This window comes from Echinops telfairi, unplaced genomic scaffold (assembly GCF_000313985.2).
Source record: "Echinops telfairi isolate 266 unplaced genomic scaffold, ASM31398v2 ScPeMD7_21;HRSCAF=78, whole genome shotgun sequence".
Taxonomy (NCBI): domain Eukaryota; kingdom Metazoa; phylum Chordata; class Mammalia; order Afrosoricida; family Tenrecidae; genus Echinops; species Echinops telfairi.
In genome coordinates this window covers 7,343,759-7,360,322 of record NW_022103918.1, presented here as the reverse complement: position 1 = coordinate 7,360,322, position 16,564 = coordinate 7,343,759, and the positions used below count along the sequence as shown (strand labels likewise).

The 16,564-nt window shown below is 38.0% G+C and overlaps 1 protein-coding gene and 1 pseudogene across 2 annotated transcripts in view; one reads left to right on the top strand and one right to left on the bottom strand.

Annotated features, from left to right (window-relative positions):
• The window catches only part of PDE3A (phosphodiesterase 3A), a 330,465-nt gene that overhangs the window by 136,556 nt on the left and 177,345 nt on the right, over nucleotides 1-16,564 (bottom strand). The gene's annotated exons all lie outside the window — the stretch shown is intronic.
• LOC105979600 overlaps nucleotides 2,834-16,564 on the top strand; it is a 33,643-nt pseudogene continuing 19,912 nt past the window's right edge.

Sequence of the window (16,564 nt, the reverse complement as noted above, 5' to 3'; positions counted from 1 at the left end):
CACTGAGAATGATATCCAAAAAAGTATGTATTATAACATTGTACAGCACATAAGGATAACCAAAAATCAAACATGGTCATCAAGTCGATTTTACTCCTAGTGACCCTGGAGCTCACTTACCCTGTGAATTTCTGAGACTGTAATTTTTTATGTGAATAGAAAATCTATCTCATGGTTTTGTACTGCCAACCTCATGAGCAGCCCACCTTGTAACCAGTAGGCCACCAGGGAGCGTGCATATAAGGATAAGAGGTACAAAAACAAAACTAGAGCACACCACTGTAAGTACATTTACTTGTAACATAAATTGTGTTGTAGGTTGGGATCTACGTATATTCTTCTCCGTGATGAGAGTACACTTGACCTACGTACAGATAGAGTAGAGGTGAGGGAGCGGAGAAGTGCTTGATAGCTCATGTTTTAAAAAAGTTTTTTTTAACTTATTTGCACACAGAATGTATTATATAGTGCTAAGACCACTGACCTTAGATCATGGACCAGCGAATGACAGGTGCAGAATATTTCCAGCATGCCATCTGATATCAAGGTACTGATACGCACTCATTCTAAAGCAGGACTGGACTTTCTGGAAGTTCAGAAGCCAATCCTATTCCCACTCTGTGGACCGATGATTAGGACAAATAAAAAATATTGAGTAGGCTAGTTAAACAAAAGAGAGTTTTCAAAAGAAGTCTATGAAGTTCCATGTTAGGTTAAAGATGATATGGACGTAATGGTGCAAAAAAGTGGAGTAACTTACTAGAGCTCTCTTTTATCCGGTCAGTAATTATCGCCAAATGAATGGATTGAACCATGAAAATAAGATGTAGAGGACTCCAAAGGATGGGATTGGTCAGTTTTGCCATTCCACCGAGTATAAAATGAGAGGTTTCCGAAGTCAGGGCAGGAATCCCCTGATCATTAAGAAACAAGAGCTACCAGCAGAGTTTGTGCGAGCTCCCTCCCTGCAGTGGTGAAAGTAGAGGAGGCAGCAGAAGCCACAGCATCAGGACAGAGCAGAGGAGTCGACCCTGAGTGCACTGGGTGAGTAACGCCTAGTGCTTTTGGGCATGAGGCTGACTGGCTTGCAGAAAACTTTTCAGGCATTTATCAGCACTGAAGGAACCTTGTAACCTTTATGGAAGCCTGGGGTATGGCTGAGTCTGGGGGCCAGAGACACAGACTGGCAAGACTGAGGCTGGGTGTAGACAGAAGGGCTGTATTCTTGATATTTTCTTAACCTGACTTGATATAACCCATTGACTTCCCTATAAACCTCTATAATTTTGAGTTGTCTATGAGTTCTGTGTGCCGTTGTAACCCATGACCTAATCCAGCAGGGAAACCGAGTGTGGCTAGAGGAATGGGTGGTGTCAGAGCAGGGTAAAGGATGTTGGAGGTTGGAGACATGGCTTCATAGGATCATCCACAGGCAGACGAGGCATTGGATTCTTTTTTCCTTCATATAGCCAGAGGCAATCAGATAAGGCCTCCACACCATCTGATCATATATCAATGAGAACATCAAAACATCCTTTGAATATAACAGCTATGAATAGTGTTAAAATCCAGATGAACAAAATAAAGTTAATCCTTTGATATCATAAATTTAGCAAACCCAACACACTGTCATTGATTCCATTTGCAACCCTTGAGGACAGAGTAGCAGTGTCCCCTAGAGTTCCAACACTATAAATCTTTATGGAAAGAAGCTGCCATTGAGTGGGTGGTGGATTAGAACCACTACCTTTCGGTTCTCATCTATGCACTTTAGCCAGTACACCACCAGGGTGTACTAGACCTTATGGGACTAGATAAACGATCCAAATGGATTGTAAGCAACAGGTAATAGTGGTACAACATAGTTAAGGTGAAATTATTAGGGGTTTTTGGTAGTTTATCTCAGGTAGTCTAAACTTCCAAGATGAACGAATAGGAACACGACACCTAAGGATTTCTAGGAGTGAGTCAGAAAATGTCTTAACACGATACACAGTCCTCTTTAGAGGAGGCTGCCTGTGATATCAGGCGAGAAAAACAGAGGTATACACAAACAAAACCTAAAGCTGTGAATTAAGAATAAGAAATTCAAATATTCTAGTTGACACAAAGTATAGGGTACTTCTTTCAGGAAGTAAAAAGTTGTTTGTCTGTTTATATGTTTTTTGTCTTAAAACTCTTCTGACCGTTTAACTATGATTACTCTTCTGGGTAACGACAATGTCGTAAGCATCAGAAGAGGAGGCCTGGGGTGATAAAGGTCACTAATGTCGTACCTGCCGATGGTAAACAAAACACTTCCATCTGTGTGAAGCAGTTCTCAAAAAAGGGGGATAGCTATCTTGCATTCTCAGCTCAAGATAAAAGGTTAGGCAAAACAAAGATCCTTGAATTTATTCCTGGGAAACATAGCATACTTCCTTGAAAATAAGCACTGTCTTTGGAAAGCATTTTGGAAATCCTAACTTCCTTCACATCCTTGTAGAATCAATTCTGCTTTCACTCCCTCTTTTATTTTTAATAGTACATTTCTATATCACAGCTTGCAGCTAACAGTATGTTGCACAGCATTTGATGCCAAGGAAAACAAGATTACCGCCAAACACAGACTGTTAGCAAGTTCACAGGAGAAGTCAGCAGGGCAAAAAAAGCTCCTATCTAAGTCTAGATATTTTTCTCCAGAGCATGAGAAGTGAAGGTAATTGAAAGTCTTTTGGTAGGTAAAATATTGTCTTTAATGTTTATTTTTTCTGGTCCTATTTTCATTTCTTATTTTCCTGTTTGTATAAAACTTATTGCCGTTTGAAGGACTTCTCAGGACTAAAAGAAAATCATGGTACGTAAGGCGGAGGCAGTAAAAGCTGAAGGAGACCCAGCTGAAGACGTGAACTACGGAAAGCATCAGAGTGAGCTGGAGAGACCGAGCGATCTGAAAGGCAGCGATGGAGAGTAAGGCACGACTGTGATCGTCGCGTTTCTCAAGAAAACTAGTACTTTAGTCATTGTTGAAAATGATTAACATACTTGTGAGAACATGTAGATAATATACAGAATCTTACACAAATGTTTTCATCATTGATTGATCAAGTAACTATTTATTTATTGTGTTTTCCTTTTGTTAGGCCCTATGGAATGCATTCTCTTTTACAGAGACCCATGAGATCAACTAGAACTGCTCTTTAGGATTTTCTAAGCTAGAATGTTTGTGGGAGTTGATTACCAGGTCTTTCTCCTACAGGACCGTTGTTTGGGTTTGAACCAACAACCTTTCAACAAGCATCGATATATTTAACTGGTGCATCACCAAGACTCCCCAGGAACATACTCATTGCTTAATAAACAAAACCAAATGAAACACAAAAAAACTAATCTAATAGCCACTGAGTTGATGCCAACACACAGTGACCCTATAAGACCCTATCAGAGCTGCCGCTGTGTTTTTCTGACAATGTGACTTTTTATGAGAGTAGAAAGCCTCTTTGCCTACAGAATCACTAGTGGTTTTAGACTACTTACCCTTGATCTTATCAGGCCAACAAATTTCTCACTACACCACCAGGGCTGAGGTACACTTAAGTCCCAATGTGCGGGCACTATCCTAGGAATTTATGATACAATGGTGCTTAATAGTCGCATCATCAAGACTTCCCAGGTACAATTCTAGGCACACATTACCTATGGGTGAACAAAACAAGACACAGCTCTATTCTCTTAGCCCTTAAATTCAAGCAGAGAGAGAGAAGTTAAACGATTAAACATAGACCAACAAAGAGTGCTTCAAGAAACCAAACTCATTGCTATCAAGTCTATTCTGACCCATAGTGAGCCTCTAGGACAGAAAGGAATGCCCTCCGTGAGTTTCTGAGACTGTAACTCTTTTCAAGAGTAGAAAGCCTCGTCTTTCTCCCATGGGAGTAGCTGGTGGTTTGAACTGCTGATCTTGAAGTGAGAAGCCTAACACTAACATCAATCATCACATCACCATCAAGGCTCCCAGTAAGATGCTTAAAGAAGAGGGAAAGGGTGTGGATGACGGAGGGGGGTGTGTGGAACAGGGCTAATTTTACCTTAGTCAGAGGAGTGTTCTCTGATAAAGTAGTGTTTTATCAGAGAACAGCATGATATGAGAAAGTCAGGCATACAGCTATCTGGGGGAAGAGCATGCCAGGCAGAGTAAATAGATGAAGCAAAGACCCTGAGTCATACTCTAAAAAGGAATTGGACTTTTAAATATTGTAGATATTAATCCCTTCTATTAGTAAAAATTCATCTAAAAGGTAGTTATTAACTCAATTACTTAAAAATTACTAAGTATATTCACTAGAGAACACAAATGAACCAAAATACTTCCTGCCCCTAAACTTAGTTTATTCCATACCACAAATGTTTATGGAGCATGTACAGTTCAAAGGGTGCCCTTCCATTGGCTATCGTGCATACCAGGGTCGGTCCAATTTTACTGTTTTGTCCTGTGTATGTTTCAATTTCCAGCAGACTCATAAGATGCCTAAGAGTGGGAGCTTTTCTTTAAACTTCACGTTTACTGTGATGAGCCTGGAGTTCTCAGTTTTGGAAGTAAATGAAACATTTTTCTTTAACCTTGTCATGATCCTTTTTGATTTTTCCTTTGGCAAAACCCATTCTTTAATTCCTTTACAACTTTATTTTTTCTCTCTCGAGTTCCATGTGAGAAGATGGGCTTCTTACTGGCCCTGCCCACGAGATCTACTAAAAGAAAATCAGCTCCTGCGGACATATCCGCTGTGGAAAGTGCAAGCCAGCTCAGTCTTGTTAAGTTCTTCTAAGGAAATTGTTCTTGTGCTTGGTAATGTTTTACTGTATACGTATTCTATTCGGTGAAGTAAGATCACTACAACATTGAGCTCAACAGGAAAGGAAAGTAGATGTCTGCATTTGGTCTCGGGTGGTAGACCTTCATGAAGCTAATCTATAACATTGATCTCTTTCTGAGAAAATTTTGAAATCCTATGAAAAATGACAAGATTCAGACATAAGCTCAGATGTAATGCTTCAGCTCAACCAGATTTAGGAGGGCAGTTTAAAAAAAATATATATATATATTCTGGTATATATTAAATGTAAACAATATATAGATTCTCAGATTTCAGGTTTATAATTAACAATGGATGCTTAAAAATAGAAAAATCACTACTGTGATCTTCAAATAGTTTATTATATTTGTAGACTTCTAAAAATATAGATCTATTATTACTTAGTTATGAAGTTGTTATCTATATACCAACAAAACTAATTGAAATATAATCTTTAAAAATTAAAAGCATAACATTAAAAAATAAATCTAAATCATTCATGTGACTTAACAATTGAATTCATACTTAAGACCTATAAATGTCATATAATACGGAATTATTTTATACAATTTTCTCTTAATGTGAAAATCCTATTTCATAAGAAAATGTCCTTTACAAAATTCTTAAAGTCCATTTTACCCAGTGCTTAGCCATGTCTTTCTTAGTGACCAAAAGCTTTAGTGCAAGGATAAAACTCAAACATTCCCACAGCTACTTTCTCCTCCACAAACTGTGTCCCTGTGGGGGGTTGTTGAAAAAAGACGAGATTGCCGAAAGTAGGGGAGAACAGCATGTGCCAGCTCCACTGCACATCCCTTGGGCTTCTTCTTTTTCTCCTGAACTGGCTACTGCCAACATTACTTCAGTCCCACTTTCTACCACTAGCAGATTTTTAACAGGACTTGTACAATCTGTCTCCAGGTTCTTAAATGTTGCTGGATATAATTTACTGCACAGCCTTAAGATTATTCTTTTATACTCAGTTCAAGGTAGAGTTTCCATGATCCACAATTGGCCTTTGCCCTGCAATTTTCCTGGATGGTTCCAGAATCCATTTGATAAAGTTGCAAAGTAGTACCATGGGTTGGTTTACACGGAAATCAATGTTCTTTGGTGGTGGTGGGGGGGTGGTGGTGGTGGTGTTAACATCATAAAAAAAAATTCTTCAAAATGTATTCCTTTTGGGGACATATGATGTGAATCTCCTTTTAGGGATGTGGAATTTAAGATGATGTAGCAAAGGAAAAAAGACAGAGGAAACAGGAAGGACAGAGAATGATCTGGCATTATATAATACTTAACTGAAGTGGGTAGAATGGGCAGAGTGAAAGCTACAGAAAGAATTGCCTTGCTCTTTGTTCTTATATCAAATATATGAGTTGAGAGATTACTCATTCTTTTCTTTGTCTTCCACTCCTTCCTTCTCTCCCTCTTTGGGTTTCTTTTTCTCGTTCCCCCATTTGCTTTTTAAGCAAGTAGCATAGACCAGAGCCTGTGTTAAGGGCTACATATTAAACGAAAAAGAGTCTAGAGGGAAGAAACACAAGGAAGGAGCAAAGAATCCACATTACTTTATGATTGCTAGTTAAAAGTCGTCCCGAGTTGTATGCCAGCAAGCTTTGTTGATGTTTTATTTTTATCATTGACCTTGCGAATTTCTATCAATATTATAAAGTGAATTTGATTCATAGTTTATAACGCTAAATTTGAAAGTTTCTACATTTTTCTGTGTGTGTTAAAGAAGTACCCAGTAAAAAACAAAAAACAAACTTATTGACCACACTGATTCTAACCTTGCATAATTTAGAGTATTTAATGAATTATTCAAAATACATTAAAATATGCTAGCAAATATAAAATTCGGAGTTCAGGGGATAGGGGAAGCTCAATACGAAAAATGTTTATACATCATTGCTGCACCAAAGCTAACGGACTTCACAAAATGATGAAGGAAACTCTTCAGCTATTATCTTTGTTGAGGAAATTTAAGAATTATATTTTTAGGATTTAAAAAATCTCATTTGTTTGAAATTGAAAATTAGTGTGAGTCATGGGAGTTTTAGGATGATGACTCTCCTTTTGTTCTTATATACTGATTTTATGGTTAAAAATGCTAAATAGTATGCTTAGAGGATATCCAATTCAACTTTTCAGAATTAATAAATTATACAAAGTATAGTCAAAATTCAAACAAATAGCACACCTATATGTTTGTTATGTTTTACTTCTTCCAAGCTATTGCTTGAAAGTATATGTTTTCCACATGTACTCAAAAAAATATTCTTTTATCTCAACTTCCATATCCTCAAAACCTTCACTGGAACCATATGCTACATTCCTTAAGATAACCTCGATTATTATTCATTACTCAAGGAAATTATTAATCAGAAGAGGCACTGAGAGACTACATTTTCAAATTATTAATCACTAAAAAAAATCTTTCAAAAACGTAGTCCTATAGCTGCAGAAGCCTCCTTTCTGTCCCCTCTTTCATGCTGATACAACTTTCCAGGTCCTACTCCACAAGTTATTATGCATATTATAGTATATTTATTATAGATTTATAAAGTTGTAGAGTAGTTAAGAATAAACTTTGCAATTGAATTTGATGACACTGAATCCAATTGAATTCTTATTAATTTATGAATTTGAGTGAGCTAATCAATCATGTCCAAGTTCATTTTCTTTGTAACATTAGGGTAATAACCACGTCTCTTAATCCACATGGCTCTTATGAAGATCCAAGGAGATAATCAATGCTAGGTCATTCATTGGCTTCTCATTTGAGTTCCCAATCCATCTCAGGTATGCATAGCTATTTTCTACACATTATTTCAGAAATATTAAAATAATCCTCTGGATTACTATTATTTCCTCTCTTTTATAACTGATGTGTGGCAAGCCCTTCAATATGTTGAATTTTGCCAAGGGTTTCATCAAATCAGAATTTGGACAGCAAAGCCTGTATTTAAGACACCCTCATTCTCTACATTTTATTCCTCCATGTATCATGAACACCTAAAGGGATCACTCATATGGAAATCAGCAATATGGAAATAATAAATTATTGCCTGCAAAGAAAGGAAAATCAGTGTAAGTTGAGCTAAAATAGAGCTGGAGTCAAGATATAAGGAACTTAGTACATGAAGTTATTTAAAAGGCACATATATTTGAAAGACATGGTGAGCTATCAGGGACTTTAAATAGGGCTTAGGTAAACGGATTTGTACTTTACCAAGACAAGCCTATCAACAGCGCAGCATGTGGGAGATGATAGACCAGGGGGAAGGAAATTGATGGCAAGGGTATTATGCGAATTTCCATTTAACTGCATGGTTAAGTTCAGGGTCAAAATAGCATTGTTTATTAACATTCAGACTCATCCTCTTGTTATTCCAACAATGAAAAACCTACTCAACTCAAGACACATTACGAGTTGGGAAATAAGTACCTCACCTTTTACCATTCAATAATTAGTTTCGTGAAATATTACGATCTCATCTCTGTTTTTGCATGAGGCTGCAACTATCCACAGGTATAATTACCTGAGGGAATACATTAAAAATATGACTCTTACCCTTTTCTTCCTTTAAGTAGATCGTTTAAAACTCAATTGCAACCTGAGTAGCTTTAAAAACTCCCTGAGCAAGAAACTGGTATCCATGGTCTAGACTGTTTGCCAAGAACTCCGGTTGCCGTTTCTCAAGTTGAACAGAATCATATTTAGAGGCTGTTTCCCCGAGGATACTTCACACATACACATGAATATGGATGAGAATACTGAAACAGGAATGGCATCACATCGAGTCAGGAAATTCAGTATGAATATTTTGCCATTGGAGCCACTATTGTCCATCAGAGACAATTCGCACTCCCTTCATCGTGTGAAGAAAAACAAGACGCACTCTGGGAAGAGGTGAAGCAGCCAAGAAAGAAGGCCTTTAGAAAGATGAGCATTTATGATTTTCACTAATGAGGCAATCCACATTTATTGATCCATCACTCAACAATCCAACCATTCTCGAGCACTTACTATCTGCTCGGTCCGAGGGTAAGTACGAGGGAAAAGCTGAGTAAGACCCCACCTAGCGGGGCCCTCCGTTCTCTACAGCGGAAAAGAAACACAAGTGGAAAGCACAGTGAAATACAATTGCCTTTTACATGCCTGCTTCTTAAGGCAGGGACGGATTCTTACGAAGATATTAAAAATACATACTGGAGATTGTAGAGAGTATTATTACAAAGAACTAGAGAAAGGGCAGAGAGAACATCACTGGAAAATACTTCAAAATGTGAAAGTGTATGGATGATTAGTTCAGGAAAAACAGCCTCGTTTCCTGGTATCTGTACTTCAGTTTCATGACAACCAAAGTTGCTTGTGATAAAGAATAGGTTAGTGAGACCAATGTATCTGGAAAGGTTGGTTTAACTCGATTTTTGAAGGGTTTGATTTGGCAGGCTAAAAAACTGGAAAATTTGCATCATAAATTCAAGGGAGCCACTGACCGTTCTATAGAGGGAGCGGCACTGATAAAGTGCAAACAGTAGATTGGGGGCAGGGGCCTGTGGGAAGCTGGAAGCAGTAAGACCAGTTAAGAAATGATCCAATCATCCAGCTAAAGAGAACTTGAATCGGGATAGAGTCAACGGGAATATGGAGGAGGTAGTGGAGAGGGAGGTATTTTCTGAGGTGGGATTTAGAAAGACAGCAAATGGTAGCCCGAGAAAGAGGAAAATGAAATGTGGGCACTTTCAGTAGTAGACTGTAGTCTGTCTGAAAAGGCTGCGCATTCTGCAAGGCAAGTTTATTTGCCATTCACTGGATCTAGCACTGGGCTTGCCACCTCGTCTTTTCTCAAAGACTAGCAAGTTAATTTTATAGTGAAATAGTGAAATACTGAAATCTCAAGTTAGTGCCAGAGAATGGAAAACGGTTAACACCTCAGTAAAACAGTAGTTCAACTTGATATGTAATATTTTATTAATAACAATTATGTTACATTGAGAATTTCCTACTATAGCATGGAACTTTTAATATTCTCTTATAATTTTATTTAAATAGGCTTCTACGAAAAGAAAATGAAAACCCAGACACTTGACATAAAAGTACCTTTTTAACCCAAAGGTCTGTCTCTCGTATCAAGACTGCAGACATTTACACTGAATGTTAATCGCATTTTTTTAAAGAGATAAGGGATTAAACCTACATTATTTTATACATAAAACACTGGTATTCTGCTCTTAATAAGTGCAGCTGGTCAGGGTAATGTCAAATAAGTTCCAAACCCAATTCCAAATACATGTATACCCACTAATTATTTTGTCTTAAATATGGATGTGTCACATGTCTAGCATTCATATCTTCATAGTCCTTATCAGAGATTTTACCAAAGTTTGTCATCTAAATGAAATGGTCTCATAGGGTTGATCTTAGCTGCAAATGACTTGATGACAATAAGTTTGACCTGCAGCTACTAATACTTTTATTTATAGTTCTTTACAGATCATTTGTTAATATATGACTGTATATGTACAATTATTTTCCTCCCAGGGAACATATTATCAAATATTTCCTATATACTATGCATTATACAACTTGTATTTGGCAAGGCATATCTTGGACATTTAAGGTATGAATCTTCAATTTATCAACTTCAGAGATCTATCAGACTGATACAATATTTTTTAATAGTTTTACTGGCATATAATTCACATGTCATACAGTTTTATAGTTTGATCATATTAAGAGCTGTGCAATCATCACTAAAATCAATTTCAGAATATTTGCTTTTCATTCCCCAACTCCCCCTGCCATGCCCCTATGTAGTTATTAATTCAGTTGCCTTTTCTATTGATTTATTTATTCTGGACTTCATATACAGAAAAATCATACAAAACAACTAAAATCTCAACAACAATGTCAAAATGAGAAAAACCTCAATCCATAAGAAAACAGGAAATATTATAAAATGAAATAACTTCAAAAGGGTCAAAAGGGAGAGCAAATGATGAGGTTACTTTTTATCCCAATGACATCAGCCACAATCGACTTCACAATGCTCCCCATCTGATCACAAGGCTACTCACATTCCTGCCCTGTGGTCCCAGGGGACTCCCCGGAGGGTTCCTCAGTGGGGGAACCCTGCAAATGGATTTTGAGCGTCCACTGTTAGGCATAGACTTTTGCAAACCAGCTGTTCAGAATTTAAGCTCTGATACCATTCTCTCCTCTGCATTTGGATTTTATTACTTAAAATCTTGGATTGTGTAGCATTGTGTTTCTTCCATGTGGACTTAATTGACACCTTACTTGGCTGGCTGCTTGTTTGAAGACAAGCCTTTAAAGATCCCGATGCTATCGTTTCGGATAGGTGGGCACCATCTGGTTTCTTCACCGCATTTTGCCATTAGCACCCCCAGCGTCAGTGATCTCTTCATGAGAGCCAGTAACAAGTGGGGCTATGTCATAAGAATGAATTGTTTTTAGATTAGGTTTACAATTAAGTGTGAACCCCAAATCCATTCATATGTGTGTGGTTTATATGTGTCTCTGGGTCACGTTAAAGACATACTTTTATAATAGAGAACATTGCAAATCATCCCCATGAGGCACGAGTAATTCTATTGGCAATATCATTAATTTAGCCACTAGTATAAGATCTAAAACACTTTTGAGAAAAGAAAAGCCGACTATTCACACTGAAAGACATGAATTGTTCAGATGAAAAGCTTAAGTAACTTGTAAAGGGCTCCTATTTCAGCGTCCAGAATTGAATTCAGATAGAAGTCTACTTATGTGGGATGAACTGATCGCTCAACATTTTCTGTATAAAAATTAACTCTATAATAATAGTCTCTCTTAGTATTGAAATAACTTCTTGGGTATTTTAGACAATAATACATTTGCTTAAACATGTATTATTATTTATTATTAAGTTAATAATGTCTTGATTGACATTGTAATTCTCTGATGGGACTACACCATTCCAAATTGAAATAAATTGTTATACTGCACATTTTTGTTGCCCCAGCAGAATTAATTTCATCCTAAAAATCTAGAGTCTACTCTGTAAGCCCCCTTCAGAAATTCATTTATCCTCATTGAGCCTACTTTATAAGCAAAATGTTACACCACTAATCTTAATCACCTCAGGAATTTATAATGGAGCAAATAAGAAAATGAATGTAAAAATGCTTTCTGTCATATAACGGATTATAAGTGGAATAAGAGAACTTACATGTTAAAGCATTTTGTAAAACTATTGTATGTGTACTTTATACATTCAATAATCAGTTAAGCATGAGAAATATAGAATTATCTTTCATTTTTAACAGTATTCCTCTTCATAGCTAATGGACATTGCTTTGTCCTGTAATAATATTTTTTAATGCCACCGGCTTATACTATGCTACAGCATAAATAGAAATGAGTCTGATAGAATAAAACTCAGAGGAGAGTCCTGTGGACCTCATGAATGTGTCTCGTGAAGGAGAACCCCGGTAACCACTGGGGAATACCAGGTGCCTGATTTTGGAGACTGGCGGATGGAGCAGACCTCTGCTCTTTTTTTAGCTGAAACATAAAACGGACCATCTGAATCTCTTTTAGTTGTCAGCATCTTTGATTCACTGTCAGGCTTTAATTGAACGTAGTCAGACTGCATGGAGGTATTTAAAAACCCGGTCATTCCCCAACAAATGAGCAAGCGTGATTCTAATTAATGTGCTCAGATGAAAAAGCCTGGGGGAGGACTAGATGGATCCATGTTCCATTTTTTAATTTGTTAAGCTTAGTGAGGCATGTGTATTTGTCTTTTTAATTTACTGATTCACTTTAACTTGAACATTGGGGAAGGGTTACTTTTAAAGAGATTTTTCCAAAACGCTAATTCTGAATACAACACACTTTATAATCATTAATATTGGTCAGAGCCTCATCTTCAGTTCTTTAAAAAATTATATTTGACTGGAATTATTTGGCACCAACCAACTTTATTGTATGAAAGGTACATTTTGCATCTCATTTCTACTTTCTGGAGTAGGGTGTAACCATGAGGTGTGTAATAAGGGCAACTGATTCTGAACCCTTTTTAGAAGCTATGATTTAAACATCCACCGGAAGCCCAAAGAGAAACAGCCATGTGTAGTGTCCTGTGGGTCCCAATGACCAGCTCTGATTAGTGAAAGTAATGATTGTAGAACTTTTACCTACCAAGTTTGATTCTTTTAATTTTAATAAATAACGCCTAAGCCTAGGGTTATTAGATTCCAGGAACTTGTTGTAAATAAAATAGATCATGCTCCACAGTGATTAAAACACATGTTGATGGAAAAAAGCAAAGTAAACAAGCATAGCAACCTGCCCAAGACTTTTGAACATGAAAATATTAGAAACAATTATCTCATAATTCAGAATTCTCGCAATATTATTCTCAATAACAACTTTAGCAATGTTCTTCAATTTCTTGAAACTAATTTCTACTCTCTGTAAACACTAGATTTCTTCTGGAAATGTACACTTCTCAGGTAAAGCATCGTTGTTTTACAAGTGTCAGCAGCACCTATTTACCAGCTCAGCCTGCCTTCTGCTCTGCTGCGTGTCTCAGTTGCTTCAGCTGTCAAATGAGGATGCTAATTAAAATCATATAAGGTAAATGCAGGAAATGTAAAGACTCCTTAATAAGTATTTACAGATATAATGAAGACTAGAGTGGTAGGAGCAACATGAAAAATTTTGAACATTAGAAATATCATCAAAGATCACAGAGAAATAAATAATCACTGTAGGATCAGCAGTTTTCATTTGCATCCCACGGCTAGCCACTAGACCTAACCTATCTGTTACAGTGCCTGTGATTCAAAGTGTCATCAGTCCTGGGGCAACTATCCAACTGCCATCATCAGGACATCTCACAATATATTATTCAGCACCCATGTGCTCCTGCACAGCCCCAAATCGACCGTGCTCCTTTGAAAGCTACTAACTGGGCTTGCAAAAAGAAAATGTAATGAAAGCAGGCTGCATTGAAAAGACTGAGACAGAGGAAGAAAATGTAACTCAATGTGACAACGTCCTAGGCTGTACATTATTCCCACCCTCGCTTTTCTGCAGCTGAGAGTCCCTGCTGCTGATACAAACAATACTGAGAATAACCAAAAGAAACCATTGACGTTGTGGGGGCATTACCAAGTCTGTGTGCCCTTTGATCACAAGTCTTGATCCTGCTCGAAGGACTCAATTCATTTGCACAAACTTCCTCACTTGAAATCTGAGCAGCTCTTCAGCAGCAAGCGCTTCCAGCTGGGTAGGCAAAGCCCTTTTGTGGGTTTTGGGTTTTTGCTTTTCTGCTTTTAAAATTATACAGACATGCATAAAATGTCTCCAAGGACATTTTAGCCACCTCAACATAGGCAATAATGGGGTTTAAACAGTAAAATAACAATATAAAGAGGGGGGGGATCTTTGCCCCTGGCAATGGGTGTTATAAACATCAAGGAGTGCCAGTGTAAACCTTCATTCGAGAGACTGGGTTCTTTGTCAAGCAATGCCTTTCTTCCAAAACATCCTTGCTGCCCTATGTCTGCGCCGAGCCAGCTGCGGATCTCATAAGAAAGTTCCTCTTCAGGCTGCAGGCTGTATACTGTTTTACAGGTTTGTCGTGGAGGTCACTCACTGGGGGTCCTTTACGTCAGAGTCAGAGCACGAAAAAGCAGAGGGCAGAACCTTGCCAAGCAATGTCCGTTGGGAGGGAGGAGGACCAAGGAAGAGGAAAGACCGATCCAGCGCATAGTCCTCACTATTCATCCTGCACTCACGTTTCTCCAGAAGCCATGTTTTTGTTATTAAGGAATAAAAAGAGAGGGGAAGAGGCAGCTATTCGGTTATATAAAACAATCCCATCAAATATGAGATGAGAAATGCTTAACTAACTTTCCTATCTATTTAAAGAGAAGAGAGGCATTCATCTTTTTAGATGTTCAGCAACTATTTATTCTTCTGCTGTGGGATTTATCATCTTAAAACAGACCAAGAAAAATGCTTCCTAGTGCCTTTAAAATATTCATATCTTTTCTTAGATTCATAATGTATTTCTCTGCAGGAATATAAATATTAGATTAGCAATATAAACTTGTGTTTCTATACAATGGACTTAACCAAAAAAAAAAAAAAAGCCAAGTCTACTGCCATTGAGTCCACCTCACAGCGTTAGGGAATTAAAAGCCTCACACTCCCAAGAGAACCTGGTAGGTTTGAACTGCCTCCAGTTACAGCCCCATTACAGCCCCATTACAGCCCTGTTACAAGCCGGCAATCTTTTTGAAATAGACTCAGCAAGTGAAAATATAAATCTGTTTAAGAGTAGCACTAAAGGAAAGGAGTAGATTTTACTTCTCCCCTCCAAGTGCCAGGTACCTTGCCATGAACTTATTAAGTGAATTTATGAAACACTCATGGGACACGGGTCTCCATTTCCAGAAGCCTAGAGGCTCCGAAGTTGGGTTATACAGGGTTTTCCTTGTTCATTGTTCAACTTTCACATACATAGGAAGTGACTGAAAATACCCTGACTTGGGTCAGGGGCACCTTAGTCCTCAAAGGGACATCTTTGCTTTTTTAAAAAAATCATTTTATTGGGAGCTCGTACAACCCTTACCACAATCCATCCATCCATCCACTGGTCAGACCCTTTTGCTTGTCAACACTTCAAAGAGGCCTTTGGTAGCAGACTCACACAATGGGGTATATTTCTAACTATTATTCCATCAGCAACGATGGTGGAGCCAAGTAAAATGGAATTCTCGGCAGCAGTCATTTCTCTTTAATTTACCACGATGCGGCTCATCCTTTCAGTCGTGTGGATTTTCAGTTTCTTTATGTTGTGCTGAAATCCATACCGGGGCCTGTTGGTCTTTGATCTTCTTCAAGTTCAGCAAACACGGTTGTGTCAGCTGCCTAGCACAGGTTGTTCACGGGTCTTCTTCCCGTCCTGCTGCTGTAGACTTGGCATTTTTTTTGTTGTTGTTGTTTAATTTTAAACCACCCAGTAGCCCCTTGTCCTGTTAGAATATCTATCTATGTACAGGCTCCAAATGAGCACAGTTAAGTATTGTAGAATTATCATTCCAAACTTTTCACAATGGATATGATGCTAATTCTCTTCAATTTGTCACCACTAGAATAGTAGACCCTATATACTTCAGCTCTCTAAAGACTAGATTACTGATTTTTTAAAATTCTATTTCCTTTTGGACAACCTTCAATTTTCCTAGATTCATACTTCACACGTTCGATGTTCCTATTATTAATGCATATTGTAGTTGCTTCTTTTAATGTTGGGCAATGTCACGTCACCGAAGGAGAGGCCCCAGGGCTTGACTGCGTCCACGTCATTATGGTCTGCTCTTCCTGGAGGAGGCTCCTCTTCCGCTCGTGAGCTTTTCAAGTGCCTTCCACCTTCCAGACCTCCCCTTCTGACACTCTCTAAGACAGGCTTCCATTGCGGATCAATGGACACCTTTGTGTGGAGTGGGTCCTTTTTCCTAGTCTGTGCTGGTCTCTGAGCTCTGCTGTATCCTTTCCACCTCAGGAGACCCTTCTGGCATTTTCTATCTTCATTACAGCACAACAAAAGCCATTAGAGAATACCAAACTAGTTGATGAGTAGTGGTGGTAGTGGGGGTGGGGAGTGGAATAACACCAGCTAAATAGGGTGTGACATTTTTACTGAATG